This window comes from Octodon degus, unplaced genomic scaffold, assembly GCF_000260255.1.
Source record: "Octodon degus isolate 3935 unplaced genomic scaffold, OctDeg1.0 scaffold00165, whole genome shotgun sequence".
In the NCBI taxonomy this organism is placed as follows: Eukaryota; Metazoa; Chordata; class Mammalia; order Rodentia; family Octodontidae; genus Octodon; species Octodon degus.
The window spans coordinates 3,216,295-3,223,490 of record NW_004524741.1 but is presented as its reverse complement, the minus strand read 5'-3'; positions in this window follow the sequence as shown (position 1 = coordinate 3,223,490).

Below are 7,196 nucleotides of genomic sequence, written 5' to 3'. Positions count from 1 at the left end.
TTTTTTTTTTTTTTTTGTAAATGCAATGCTTTAAATCATTATGAAGCACCTTAGTAAAAATAGTCTACAAGTAAAAGTACAAAAGAAGTAGAAAAATCCTAGCCATACCACAGCTCACTAATGGAGTCATAATATAGAGTCACTAATATCTCAGTTTACAGCTTTACAAATAACCCATGGAGAAACAAATACAAAACTTACTTTTTTGATATTAATGTGTGGAATGCTCAACTGAAATTTCAGGTAATTCCAACATTCTTATAGCTATCTTCCCAATATTAAATACTGGGGAGACTGGAATAAAAAATACTATTTTGACTCTTTTTTACAATATTCTTGGTTTAAACTAGATTTTTAACACAACACAATGGTCACCATGCAAAAAAAGAAAAAAAAAAAAAACCCACCTACATCAATATGGGCAAATCCTACTATAGCAAAAACATCTCAGCAAACATGCTCAAACATTCTAATAAATTTTATAAGACATGATTCACAGAAACAAAGCACAAATGGCCAAACAACACTAGGGAATCAAAAATTTATATACAGTAAGATACACATCAAATTTTACTGATTTATGTATACTTAATTTTCATATGTAATAAAATAACACGAATGCTGAGAAAACTTAAAATACATTTCTACTAGTTGTTTCTACTAATATAGTTACTTGAATGTATTTCTTTAGAATTAGAGTGAGTATAGTTTCTGTAAGGATGACAGCTAAAAGGGACAGTGTATGCAAGAAAGCACTGAGAATTTTCCTGATTAACACACTTAAGTCACGAAGAGGAAAAACAGCATGACATGTTCAGACTTCCATACCATAAAATTCATTGATTACTACCCTGACAATAATCATCCTAAAGAGAACATAAAGTATGTTTATCTATGAAATCAGAAGCTAAGAATTTTTTCAAGTGTTTTCAACAATTGTCAGCCTAAAGAAGAATCCTAGCAACAGAAATATGCATACGTAAAAGTTCTAAAGTTTAAAGCTATTAAATTAATTTTAAATGAATGATGCATATTAAGATAAATATAGTAAGAAACCTGAAAAGATTAAAAAGAAAAGGAATGTATGGAAAACAAGATGCAATTGAGACACCTAAAGGCAAAGGGAAACGGCCACCAATTAATAAGCATTTACAGTATTTAGGATGCTGGACCGATGTGATGTCAAATTCCTCATCATGGGAAACAGGTCCTAAAGCGCTGTGGCCACGGCCATAAGACTAATTATTAAGGGGGCCAGAGAAGGGCTTTCTGATCTAGTGAGACAGTGAGAGACCAGGCAATGTACGAAGTAACTAATGAACAGAGTGCTGAGGAGTTAAAAAATGATAACTCCTCAGAAAGCAAGGAGGGATTGGGAATGTACTAAACAAAAAGGAGAGACAGGCTGTGAAGGAGAGGAAAGAAATTATAAAACCAAGAGCACTGGGGACCTGGAAAACCTGACCCCAAATACTTGAAAAATGTAAAAGCAAACCCTGGACAGATCTGGGTCATCCAGATGAGTCCTAAAAGACATGTGACATAAATACCATAGAAAAATAGTGCAGACTTCATATAGTGTTTCTGTAAAGAGAAAATATTGCCTAAAAGCTGCAGAAAACAATCTTGCTGGAGTTAACAAAATCCTATATCAAAAGAAGTTATGTTTATAAAAAGAGAGAAACTGAAGAAATTCATCAAAATGAACCAAACTGGTTTCATTGCCGAATTCATTTTGTCTCAGAAGAACCTTGAAGATGCATAAGAGAAAACTGACATTTTAATGTTCATTCAAAAGATTGTAAGGTATGAAGTTACTGCTTTATGCAGAATGACATAGTATTAGTTACTATCTTCCTGTTATTTTTTTTTATTTACTAAAAACCTTGGGGTTTAGAGATGAGCTATATTAAAAGTATCAAAATTAATAAAATTGCATAATTTTTCCTTTGAATTAAGATTTATTCCTTGATTATAGTGCTCAAGGATGAATACATGGGATCAAGGAGCTATCCTGGCATCTTAAACTCCTTCTATTTCCATGAAATTTACTAAATATTGTATCATTTACTTTTGTTAATACAAGGATTACATCTTGAAAATAAAATTTCCTTTTCTCAATAAAATTAAGAAGGGCCGGGGAGATGGCTCAGTAAAATAAGTGCTTCACTGGCAAATACAAGGGCCTGAGTTCAATCCCCAGTTCTGTAAAAAATAAAAAAAATAAAAAATAAAATTAAGAGGACAATCTGAAGGACAGATTGTTATAACAGAATCATTTTATGATGACAAGCCATGTGACAGTCTAGTTTTGCACGTTTCTCGTGGTAGAATTGAACGTTTAAATAATATTTGCTCATTTATGTCTTTATGCTAACAGTTATGTAAATGAGTAATTGAAAAACATCAGTCATAGGTGACAGTCACTGAAGTCTAAGTTGGTGATATGTGCATATCTGCACTCTATAGATTTCTCTATGTTTTCATTCACACATAGATTTTTTTTTTTTTTTTTTTTTTGGAACCGGAGATTGAACTCAGGCCCTTGTGCTTGCCAGGGAAGTGCTTATTCCACTGAGCTATCTCCCTGGCCCCCTTTCTTTCAGTTTTGACATAAAATATTTATTTTGTGGAACAATGCAAGTGATTCTCTGAGTCCCCATACACTACTCAATTAATTTGAATAGAGAGAGTCGTGTAATCTACACAGTAGGGCACCTAGTCCTTTGCCTTTAGTTATTGCACAATAAAGACCAGTGAACAAGACAGGTGAAACTACGCAATGAGGCCAGTCAGCCTACGCAATAAGAAACTAGAACAGTACACTGACTGGAATGATGTTTTTGTATCTTTTCTGTTTTATATTCTTATTGGTTTCATATATGCAATTTTCTACTTTTACAAGTAAATATAGTGCAAAATGATTACATTCATTATAGAGGATTGGTACATGTACATACAACACATTTTAATTAAATGAATTAATCCACATCAGATTCATTTGTTGATAGGCCTTATAAAGTTAACTGTCATATACACCAATTAAAAATTGACTAATAGGCCAAAGAACACAGAGAACATGCAAGTCAAGGTGCATTTTGATATACCTTGTCTGCACAAGATTACAATAACATTTTTTCTATTACCTAGTTTTTTTCTTATATACAGTTTTTCACTTCCTCTTTTAGTTTCCCTCTTCCTGTCTCTCAGCTATTCTCAAGCATTTTTATACATATTCCTGGGATATGTGCTAGGTGGGATAGGACAGCTTCATATATTCTTTGATCTTTATTTAAATAATAGTAGGAATCTTCTGTACTAGCAAACATTTGAAAACATTAGGTAAAAGGTAATGAGAACCAGGCACTGTGGCAGGAGGCCTGTAATCCCAGCACTAGGGTACCCTGGTACAGAATTTAAATGTGAACATGAGACAATTTAGCAAGACCCTGTCTCAAAATGAAAAATGAAAAGAGGGTTATAGATGTAGATCAGCAGGTGGGTTCCATCCACAGTTAGTACCACAAAAAAAGAGATGATTATAGGATATAGTATGTATATATGTAAAACATCTCCCTACAGATATAAGTATATAGATACATATATTTCCCAGAATCCCTTTTACCCAAGCATGTCTGTCTCCTAGTATAAAGAGGGGTCAAATTACTATGATCTGAAAAAGATCACAGCCCTTGGCTGTTTGGCTTTAGGGCAGTACATTATTTGTTGTTTTATTCATTTAAAGCTCCAGAGAAAACAGGAGCAAAGATCAAACACAGGCTTTCCAAATAAAAGTGTAATGAACTACTAATAGGCCACCGGGCACAATATGAATATTTCAAACTACAAACTTATAAATACACAAACACTCCTGTCAAGCTTTGTATCATAAGAAAGCAGCTCAACATTCATTACAAATAGTCATACGTATCCCTGTATAAGCACTATTTCAGATGTATTTGTCTGTACAAATGACATAAATCACTTGTAGAAATTCTTTGTATAAAAATTGTGCTAATATTTAATATCCATTATGTTTTTCTGATTCCAAAGATTTTTAATCTTTTTGAAAAATACATCCAGGCTAGGGAAAGACATCCGACTCCAGATGGCGAAAGATTTGGATGAGCTCTTGGATGAAGGCAAATCCGAGTTTTTCAGACCCGATCTACTGAGCGTAGACATGGACACGTGGCCCATACATGGCATGGGGAGGGGCAGCATGCAAAGCAGTGAATGAAATCAAACCCAAGTGAAACAATCTCAGATCAACAGAAACCTTTAAAAAAAAAACAAGATGATCTCGATACTAATTAATGAAATATTTAAAGAGCCCAGCTTTGACCAACACCTCTTCAGAAGTTTAAATCTTCAGGTAACACATCTGTCAGAGCTTCCCTTCAAGGAAGGACACTCTATAGCCTGTGACTTCAGAATAGTGAGCTACCATTATTACATGTAGGACAGATCATATGATTACCTATTGTTTTGGAAGCAGCATGCTAGAATTCCACAAGTTAAAAGCAAACTTGGTAAAGAAAAAACAAACACAGGCATAGGCCTGCCAGTGTGGTTGGAGAACTGTTGGAAGAACTGAGGGACCTGCATGCAGATCATCAGCTGTGTTGGGTGTGTGGCAAACATTAGGAATGCAGACTTTCACATTTGGGCCGAGGCATCCATGAGCCCAGTCTCCAGTCATGGACCCACTGATGCAAAAGTATATAGCAATCTCATGCCCTTTGAAAGAAAATAGTGATTTTCATTTAACTGCAAAGTTTTGAGACCATATGAACCAAAGAAGACAGTGTACTCTTTCATTTTTTGGAATCACTCCTTTTGATATGTGGATGTTTCACTTGGTAAGGTGACAAACCCCCAGATTCTTTGCAAGCCTACCCATCTCCTGCTAAGAGGAAGTTTAATTATAGAGTCTGTCATTAGCAAATGCAGCCTTGCTAACCATACAGTTAGTGTGAACTTGCTCACGGGAGGCAGGCAGGGCAAGAGAGGAAGCTGGCCAGGGCAGGGAGAACATCGCTGGTGAGTTGTGCCTCTTCCTCTAGTCAGGTCTGTGGTTCCAGGGGCCTGAACGCACACAGGGCAAGAGCCAGGTGGTCATGGCCTGCTTAAAGCCTGTCGGGAGCACAGTGTTTTCCAGAGCACTGCCTTATACCTCATCTTACCTCACAACCTAAAGCAGTGTGATGCACAGTAATAAGTATGGATTAACAGTTTTCTCTTATTTTACCTTTCGGTGATGTAGATATCAAAAGCTATTTAGCTTTCTATCTGAAGACGTATCCTACAAAGTTTGACCTACCTAAAATCTTACTACAACTAGTTGGATTTTTCAAATACTATTTAGCCTTTAATGCTTAAAATGCCATCAAGTAAAAGCAAATAAGATCATTTTTCAGGCAGCCTATGTCTATTCTGGTAGGATCAGGTTGATACATTATTTATTGAATAGATACATGAAAAAAGAAAGTATAACATATCCCAAGTTAGTTCATTGGGTTTCTCCCTAACATGACTAAAACTTAGGGAGAAAATCAATCACCCCTAGCTCCAGCTCCACTGAGAAACAGAGGGACTTTCCAGATAGGTCGCCTCACTGCTATCTACAATTTGGTTCAAACGTGTGACAGGTGGTGCACAGAAAAGGAGTGATTTTTAGCAAAGTTATGACCTGCTGGGTCTATGCTGGCTCTACCCCAGTACCCTAACAAATCAAAGAGGGAATACCTGATTATTAAAATCCTTCTCCTGGTGGTGGACACATCTTTAATCCCAGAACTGGGAAGCTGAGGCAAGGATCCCAAGTGTGAGTTCATCCCAGGGAACTTAATGAGACAATGCCTTAAAATTTTTGGCTCAGTGCATACTCTGAGGTCAATCCACACTATTGGGCAACTAAGAATTTCATAGCCAACACAAGGTAAAACTGACTCCGGTTAAGTCAGGCACTGCATCAGAACAATTCCCATAGTGGCTGATGCTCACATTTTTGTATTTAAAGATATGTTTGTAGATTTGATCTATCAACAAAAACATTTTTAGTTCCTGAAATTATCTCTGTGAAATTGTGTCAGAAATGTTGGGGATTTGCATGGAAATAATCTTTTCTGTAAAGCAGCAAAGCAAAAAGATCCACACACTCAAGACCTCATGGAATTTGCATGTTCATTGTAATGATGGTCATTTCTATCAGTAAGCAAATTCTCTATATCATTAATTTGAAAATATTTTAATCAAATTTGCTTCTAAAGGGACAAAATTGTCCTGTTCTATTATTTCTATCCTGAATCCTGGACATGTTACTTCTGTTTGATATTCTATAACATTATAATAATTCTCTAATGTCAGAAATATGTATTTGAGTATTCAATTTATTTGCAACTTAATAGGTTTTCAGTATTATGCTATTTATAATCTAAAATATAGAAAGAATATTGTTTATATATAAATGGATAAATTTTTGCAAGCTATAATATAGGCTAAAATAGACCTATTTTAGGATCAATACAAAATAAAACAAGTTTCAAGTCAACTATAATTTTAAAAATATAAAGTCTGTAACACTTATCAGGCTGTTCTGTTTATCTTCAATATTTGCAATATTTTTCTACTATTAGCAAAATGTATACTCTCAAACCAGGCATTATTTGAACTGCATTATATTTTCTAAACCCTAGAAATGAGAAAATAATAAATAAGATTACACAGTTAAAAAATAAATATAGGAGCTAGAGAGAAAGCTGGGCAGTCTAAACACTTGCCTGGCAAGCACAAGGTCTCAAGTTCAGTCCCCAGTACTACAGGTGGTGCTGGCCCCAGAACTCTGAGCATGCCATGCTGACCACCAAAACTGGGTCTGGTGGCACACACCTGTAATCCCAGCTGTGGGGAGGCTAAGGTAGGAGGACCACTGAGTTCAAGCTGTGTACCAAGACCCTGTATCAAATAAATAAATAATTGTTTTAAGTTTTTTTTTAATCTTTATTTATTTAGTGTGTGTGTGTGTGTGTGTGTGTGTGTGTGTGTGAGGCCAGCTCAGCCCACCAGGGGGGCGGGGCTGGCTGGCATGTGGTGCTGGGGGATTGAACCTCGGTCCCTGTGCTTTGCTTAGCCTAGCTTGTTCTAAGTAGGTGCTTTAGACCACTGAGCCATCTCACCAGCCCCAAAATGGCAGA